The sequence below is a fragment of the Oncorhynchus mykiss genome, chromosome 2 (assembly GCF_013265735.2).
Source record: "Oncorhynchus mykiss isolate Arlee chromosome 2, USDA_OmykA_1.1, whole genome shotgun sequence".
NCBI lineage: Eukaryota > Metazoa > Chordata > Actinopteri > Salmoniformes > Salmonidae > Oncorhynchus > Oncorhynchus mykiss.
Window position 1 is genome coordinate 1673213 of NC_048566.1, and position 9288 is coordinate 1682500.

General features: G+C 41.6%; 1 protein-coding gene across 1 annotated transcript in view; it reads right to left on the minus strand.

Annotated features, from left to right (window-relative positions):
• Positions 1-9288, minus strand: part of LOC110515405 (oxysterol-binding protein-related protein 10-like) — a 110088-nt gene that overhangs the window by 99811 nt on the left and 989 nt on the right. The window lies entirely within an intron of this gene.

The window sequence follows — 9288 nt, forward strand, 5'->3', positions numbered from 1 at the left end:
TCTGGTCAGATAGTATCTACATTACTGACATACTGAAACATACCAGATATCTGGTCAGATAGTATCTACATTACTGAAACATACCAGATATCTGGTCAGATAGTATCTACATTACTGAAACATACCAGATATCTGGTCAGATAGTATCTACATTACTGAAACATACCAGATATCTGGTCAGATAGTATCTACATTACTGACATACTGAAACATACCAGATATCTGGTCAGATAGTATCTACATTACTGAAACATACCAGATATCTGGTCAGATAGTATCTACATTACTGACATACTGAAACATACCAGATATCTGGTCAGATAGTATCTACATTACTGACATACTGAAACATACCAGATATCTGGTCAGATAGTATCTACATTACTGAAACATACCAGATATCTGGTCAGATAGTATCTACATTACTGAAACATACCAGATATCTGGTCAGATAGTATCTACATTATTGAAACATACCAGATATCTGGTCAGGCAGTATCTACATTACTGACATACTGAAACATACCAGATATCTGGTCAGGCAGTATCTACATTACTGACATACTGAAACATACCAGATATCTGGTCAGATAGTATCTACATTACTGACATACTGAAACATACCAGATATCTGGTCAGGCAGTATCTACATTACTGACATACTGAAACATACCAGATATCTGGTCAGATAGTATCTACATTACTGACATACTGAAACATACCAGATATCTGGTCAGATAGTATCTACATTACTGACATACTGAAACATACCAGATATCTGGTCAGATAGTATCTACATTACTGAAACATACCAGATATCTGGTCAGATAGTATCTACATTATTGAAACATACCAGATATCTGGTCAGATAGTATCTACATTACTGACATACTGAACAGACACCACACACATATACATTTTCATATTACTATGTTTTCATACTGGTCCCCCGTGGGAATCGAACCCATAACCCCGGTGTTGCACGCGTCACACTCTACCAACTGAGCCACATGGTACATTCATCACCATTACTGATATCCTGTAATCTCTGAACCCAGGACCTCACTGACACAGTGAAGAGACAACACGGAGAGACCTCTGGTTAGTATCAGCCTGGTAGACACAGTAACATACATGAACAACGTGGAATATCTGACAAAGCCCCTGATAAAGCCTTCTATAAGCGATAAGAACCCGAGGGGGGTGTGGTCTATGGCCAATATACCACGGCTAAGGGCTGCCCTTTTGCTCGATGCAATGCGGAGTGCCTGGATACAGCCTTTGGCCATAGTCTAGTGGTTAGAGCGTTGGGCCAGTAACAGAAATGGTTACTGGATTGAATCCCTGAGCTGACAAGGTAAAAATCTGTCGTTCTGCCCCTGAACAAGCAACATTGTAAATAAGAATTTGATCTTTTAGCTGACTTGCCTTGCTAAAAAAAAAATATGTTTTTAATAAATAAACCACAAACGGGTTACCAACTTAATTAGAGCAGTAAAAAGATATGTTTTTTCATATACCCGTGGTAAACGGTCTGATATACCATGGCTGTCAGCCAATCAGCATTCAGGCCTCGAACCACCCAGTTTTAGAATAAAGCAAAAAGATAGATCACATTTGGCCGTTGACTCTTGGATTTAATTTCTGCTCAGAAAAAAAGCATCCGATTATTTTCTCTTCAAAACATGTATTGAGGTCCTTTAGAAACATGACTTCAGCATTTAAAAGACGTTGACGAAGCCTGAGAGTCTGCTTGATGAGACCCATTGAGGACAGTTAAAACTATACCCAACTCGGAGCAGGTTCAATAAGGAATGTGGGCTAATTATAGCAGATGTTTATATGTATTATAAATGAGTGACACTACAAACATGTTGGGGTTTAGAGTACTGTCTTTCTCGCTCTGTCTCTCTCTCTCTGTCGGTCTCTCTCTCTCTCTCTCTCTCTCTCTCTGTCTCTCTGTGTGTGTGTCTCTGTCTCTGTCTCTCTCACTCTGTCGGTCTCTCTCTCTCTCTCTCTCTCTCTCTCTCTCTCTCTGTGTGTGTCTCTGTCTCTCTCTCTGTCTCTCTCTCTGTCTCTCTCTCTGTCTCTCTCTCTGTCTCTCTCTCAGATGGTGTTCTGTTCTTAACAGCCTGCTGCTAGAACTGCTGCTCACATTCAGTCACAGATCATCATGACTCACACACACACGCACGCACACACACGCACGCACGCACGCACGCACACACACACACACACACACACACACACACACACACATATACGTGAGCAGGCAAGAGCACATGGCGAACACAAACAAACAAGTGGGTCACAATCTCTCTATTTTTGTTTTATCTCTCTCTTTATCTCCTTATCTAGCCCCACGCCTATCCCCCTCTATCTCTCTCCTTGTTTTATCTCTCTCTCTCTTTATCTCCTTATCTATCCCCACCTCCTTGTTTTATATCTTTATCTATCTACAGTGGGGAGAACAAGTATTTGATACACTGCCGATTTTGCAGGTTTTCCTACTTACAAAGCATGTAGAGGTCTGTAATTTTTATCATAGGTACACTTCAACTGTGAGAGACGGAATCTAAAACAAAAATCACATTGTATGATTTTTAAGTAATTAATTTGCATTTTATTAACGTATCATCATGGAGTAGTATCTACTGTTACATTAGGGTTATAACCATGTTAATGTATCATCATGGAGTAGTTACATTAGGGTTATAACCATGTTAATGTATCATCATGGAGTAGTATCTACTGTTACATTAGGGTTATAACCATGTTAATGTATCATCATGGAGTAGTTACATTAGGGTTATAACCATGTTAATGTATCATCATGGAGTAGTATCTACTGTTACATTAGGGTTATAACCATGTTAATGTATCATCATGGAGTAGTTACATTAGGGTTATAACCATGTTAATGTATCATCATGTAGTAGTATCTACTGTTACATTAGGGTTATAACCATGTTAACGTATCATCATGGAGTAGTATCTACTGTTACATTAGGGTTATAACCATGTTAATGTATCATCATGGAGTAGTTACATTAGGGTTATAACCATGTTAATGTATCATCATGGAGTAGTATCTACTGTTACATTAGGGTTATAACCATGTTAATGTATCATCATGGAGTAGTATCTACTGTTACATTAGGGTTATAACCATGTTAATGTATCATCATGGAGTAGTATCTACTGTTACATTAGGGTTATAACCATGTTAATGTATCATCATGGAGTAGTTACATTAGGGTTATAACCATGTTAATGTATCATCATGGAGTAGTATCTACTGTTACATTAGGGTTATAACCATGTTAATGTATCATCATGGAGTAGTATCTACTGTTACATTAGGGTTATAACCATGTTAATGTATCATCATGGAGTAGTATCTACTGTTACATTAGGGTTATAACCATGTTAATATATCATCATGGAGTAGTTACATTAGGGTTATAACCATGTTAATGTATCATCATGGAGTAGTATCTACTGTTACATTAGGGTCATAACCATGTTAATGTATCATCATGGAGTAGTATCTACTGTTACATTAGGGTTATAACCATGTTAATGTATCATCATGGAGTAGTATCTACTGTTACATTAGGGTTATAACCATGTTAATATATCATCATGGAGTAGTTACATTAGGGTTATAACCATGTTAATGTATCATCATGGAGTAGTTACATTAGGGTTATAACCATGTTAATGTATCATCATGGAGTAGTATCTACTGTTACATTAGGGTTATAACCATGTTAATGTATCATCATGGAGTAGTATCTACTGTTACATTAGGGTTATAACCATGTTAATGTATCATCATGGAGTAGTATCTACTGTTACATTAGGGTTATAACCATGTTAATGTATCATCATGGAGTAGTATCTACTGTTACATTAGGGTTATAACCATGTTAATGTATCATCATGGAGTAGTATCTACTGTTACATTAGGGTTATAACCATGTTAATATATCATCATGGAGTAGTATCTACTGTTACATTAGGGTCATAACCATGTTAATGTATCATCATGGAGTAGTATCTACTGTTACATTAGGGTTATAACCATGTTAATGTATCATCATGGAGTAGTTACATTAGGGTTATAACCATGTTAATGTATCATCATGGAGTAGTATCTACTGTTACATTAGGGTTATAACCATGTTAATGTATCATCATGGAGTAGTATCTACTGTTACATTAGGGTTATAACCATGTTAATGTATCATCATGGAGTAGTATCTACTGTTACATTAGGGTTATAACCATGTTAATGTATCATCATGGAGTAGTTACGTTAGGGTTATAACCATGTTAATGTATCATCATGGAGTAGTATCTACTGTTACATTAGGGTTATAACCATGTTAATGTATCATCATGGAGTAGTTACATTAGGGTTATAACCATGTTAACGTATCATCATGGAGTAGTATCTACTGTTACATTAGGGTTATAACCATGTTAATATATCATCATGGAGTAGTTACATTAGGGTTATAACCATGTTAACGTATCATCATGGAGTAGTATCTACTGTGTGGAGAGAGAGAGCTAGAGAGAGAGAGAGAGAGAGAGAGAGAGAGAGAGAGAGAGAGAGAGAGAAATTGTTTTAAGGGAGACTGTTCATTCTGAACTAATGTATCCTGTCAAGTGCCAAAACCACTCTCACGTCAGAGTCTGACAGACCGAGGCAGATGCACCTCCACTGGGTTTGGCTACAGAGAGCTCTACATCTCACATCCCTTCTGATTGGCACAGAACTAGAGTGGCCCAGTACAGAGGGCGCTACGTCAGACTTGTCGAAGTACAATTCTGTGCATATGTGGTGCTGTATATGCATGAGGAGGATGAGGAGGAGGAAGAGGAAGAAGAGGTGGAGGAGGTGGAGGAGGAGGAGGAGGAGGAGGAGGGGGAGGAGGTCTGCTCTGGAGGACCCGCTATTCATCCCATCAACTCCAGATGACCAGATTATGATTTGTGTGGCGTTGTCGGAGTAAGAGTGTGTATCAGGAGGAGGAGGAAGAGGGGGAGGAGGAGTGTGTATCAGGAGGAAGAGGAAGAGGAGTAAGAGTGTGTATCACGAGGAGGAGGAAGAGGAGGAGGAGGAGTAAGAGTGTGTATCAGGAGGAGGAGGAAGAGGAGGAGGAGGAAGAGTGTGTATCAGGAGGAGGAGGAAGAGGAGGAGGAATAAGAGTGTGTATCAGGAGGAGGAGGAAGAGGAGGAGGAGTAAGAGTGTGTATCAGGAGGAGGAAGAGGAGGAGGAGTAAGAGTGTGTATCAGGAGGAGGAGGAAGAGGAGGAGGAGGAGGAGGAGTAAGAGTGTGTATCAGGAGGAAGAGGAGGAGGAGGAGTAAGAGTGTGTATCAGGAGGAGGAAGAAGAGGAGGAGGAGTAAGAGTGTGTATCAGGAGGAGGAGGAAGAGGAGGAGGAGTAAGAGTGTGTATCAGGAGGAGGAGGAAGAGGAGGAGGAGTAAGAGTGTGTATCAGGAGGAGGAGGAAGAGGAGGAGGAGGAGTAAGAGTGTGTATCAGGAGGAGGAGGAAGAGGAGGAGGAGTAAGAGTGTGTATCAGGAGGAAGAAGAAGAGGAGGAGGAGTAAGAGTGTGTATCAGGAGGAGGAGGAAGAGGAGGAAGAGGAGGAGGAGTAAGAGTGTGTATCAGGAGGAAGAGGAGGAGGAGGAGGAAGAGTGTGTATCAGGAGGAGGAGGAAGAGGAGGAGGAGGAGTAAGAGTGTGTATCAGGAGGAAGAGGAGGAGGAGGAGTAAGAGTGTGTATCAGAAATCCAAATAAATGATCAAAACACGAATATAGAAAAACATATGTTGCAACACTTGTTGTGATTTCTGTCCCACTTCCCAGAAGAGCTCAGGTACTGTGATGTACTGTTCCACTTCCTAGAAGAGCTCAGGTACTGTGATGTACTGTTCCACTTCCCAGAAGAGCTCAGGTACTGTGATCTACTTCTGTCCCACTTCCCAGAAGAGCTCAGGTACTGTGATGTACTGTTCCACCTCCCAGAAGAGCTCAGGTTCTGTGATCTACTTCTGTCCCACTTCCCAGAAGAGTGCAGGTACTGTGATCTACTTCTGTCCCACTTCCCAGAAGAGCTCAGGTACTGTGATCTACTTCTGTCCCACTTCCCAGAAGAGCTCAGGTACTGTGATCTACTTCTGTTCCAGTTCCTAGAAGAGCTCAGGTAGTGTGATCTACTTCTGTTCCGGTTCCCAGAAGAGCTCAGGTAGTGTGATCTACTTCTGTTCCACTTTCCAGAAGAGCTCAGGTACTGTGATCTACTTCTGTTCCACTTCCCAGAAGAGCTCAGGTACTGTGATCTACTTCTGTTCCGGTTCCCAGAAGAGCTCAGGTAGTGTGATATACTTCTGTTCCACTTCCCAGAAGAGCTCAGGTACTGTGATCTACTTCTGTTCCACTTCCCAGAAGAGCTCAGGTACTGTGATCTACTTCTGTTCCACTTCCCAGAAGAGCTCAGGTACTGTGATCTACTTCTGCTCCGGTTCCCAGAAGAGCTCAGGTACTGTGATGTACTGTTCCACTTTCCAGAAGAGCTCAGGTACTGTGATGTACTGTTCCACTTCCCAGAAGAGCTCAGGTACTGTGATCTACTTCTGCTCCGGTTCCCAGAAGAGCTCAGATACTGTGATGTACTGTTCCACTTCCCAGAAGAGCTCAGATAATGTGATGTACTGTTCCACTTCCCAGAAGAGCTCAGGTACTGTGATCTCCTGCGGTCCTATTCAACTAGACTGACTCACTGTTTCTGTCCTTTATACTGGCAATAACAGTATATCACCAGACATCGTATGTCTGATTAGAGGGGGATTCATGGGAACAGCAGGTACGGTTCAGCAAAACCAGTCATAACACAGCAACAGACACTGAAGAAGCTGGCAGGCCAATGCGTCTTAAACTATTGGAAGTCATTCCAATTCACAAGGTCCTCTTCTGTCAAACCTTCTGGCCACAACACATAAAAGCCCTTCGGACAGGATTGAAACCACAATGTTGCTTCTGTCAAACCTTCTGGCCACAACACATAAAAGCCCTTCGGACAGGATTGAAACCACAATGTTGCTTCTGTCAAACCTTCTGGTCACAACACATAAAAGCCCTTCTGACAGGATTGAAACCACAACGTTGCTTCTGTCAAACCTTCTGGCCACAACACATAAAAGCCCTTCTGACAGGATTGAAACCACAATGTTGCAATTACTGTGCTGAGATACAACTGTCAGAAAGGCTTTATCAAACAGTTTATTGGCTCCGCTGCCCCCCCCGAAGAGTAATACAATGGAAAACAGAAAACAGTGTGCAATATTGAGACAGAAGGATGTGTCAGAGTTGATTTCAGCATCTCTCACATGCAATCAGTATCACATTTGACTTCTTTTGTTTTCAGTTGAGAACTGAGAGAAAGTGAGCCAAACATTCACATAGGAACAGACATGGTTAAAAGTTCAAAGAGTAGTTTGAAATAGAGCACAGCGGGCGCAGGAAGCAAACCTGGAAAGTCAAACCCGCTGATCTAATTTTAGAACTCATGCAGCCAGGTTCTCAGGTATTTCTCTGGCGTTGTGTTAAAAGCAGTCTGACTAGAATGTTCATATTGTTAAAAGTGTAACAACCATGTGCAGAATTTTCTGGAATTCTCCCCATATCACATATTTGTCACACTAACAAAACACATGCAAACACATGCCAAGTGAGAGATGGAGGGAGAGAGAGAGAGAGTTTCAGAGAGAGAGAGAGAAAGAATGAGAGAGAGTTTCAGAGCGAGAGAGAGGGAGAGAGAGAGAGAGAGAGAGAGCGAAAGAGAGAGAGAGAGAGAGAGAGAAAGAGAGAGAGAGAGCGAAAGAGAGAGAGAGAGAGAGAGAGAGAGAGAGAGAGAGAGAGAGAGAGAGAGAGAGCGAAAGAGAGACAGCCAGACAGAGTGAATCAGTCAGTAACCAACAGAACACTGTGATCCGAGCTCATTACACGACTGGCTGCTCTCTCTATCGATCTAAACACACAGTGACACACACACACACACACACACACACACACACACACACACACACACACACACACACACACACACACACACACACTAGCAGCGTGCCAGAGATGGGAGGGGGGCTTTCCTGTTAGGGATCATTGATTTTCCTTCAGATCCCACCACCCACCAGACCTAATCCAAAGCAACAGTGTGTCTCTGTCCCAAATGGAACTCCATCACCTACATAATGTAGTCAGAGCCATAGGGCTCTGGTCTAAAGTAGTGCACTATATAGGGAATAGGGCTCTGGTCTAAAGTAGTGCACTGTGAAGGGAATAGGGTCCTGGTCTAAGGTAGTGCACTGTGAAGGGAATAGTGTCCTGGTCTAAAGTAGTGCACTATGTAGGGAATAGTGTGTTGGTAGACAGGTCTACTGAACAAGTGTAAAAAGGTCTATTCCCTCTGAATGAGCCAAGTTCAGTAATAGAATTGCAAAGGGCAGTGAAATAGAGTCTGTTGTTGTCCCCCATCGCAGACTGTCAACCTATCACCCCTGGAGCTCTCCCACAGCCTGGGACCATCTGTCTCGGAACATGAAATCATTTCAAAACAACTGTTCCACTATATCAGCAAAACCCTGTTCCTGTCCGAGTCCGCCTTCATGTTAAAAGTATTTATGAACCGTCCTATCTCAGTGCCTTATCTCTATGAACTCAATGACTGCTTTCATGACGGAAGGCAGTGCGACCACTTAACAAATAATTCACTAAACTATAGAATAGAACAAGGCAGAATAGAACATGAAAACAGTATTTATATATTATGTTAATGGTCATCACTTGTGTTGTTGCCAACAACAACAACGGTGTTCTAGTAAACACAGAAACGGGACAGAAAATGCCTTGTCGTGCAGCAACGCAAAGCGACGCTCCTCCCGGTTCAGACCTTCCAATGGAAACATCCTGTGCGTTATGACATCTTCATCAATCAGCTGATCAATGACGGCGAATGTGATCTGCTCCGCCCCCCCTGCCCCCTTTTTGTAACTTCTGTTATCAATAGATGTGATAAGATACGAAAAAAATAGGTGAAAATTAAATAGATAAGATGAATATTTAATATCGAACCGAACTTGTTGTGAATAGATAAGATTAAATGAGATTTTAAAAAATATATGTGTGAAATGAGATGACTTTCTAGCAGACACAACTGATCAGCAATGGCACCAAACTCGGCTAATAACCACTATAAAACTATCTCTGTTCTA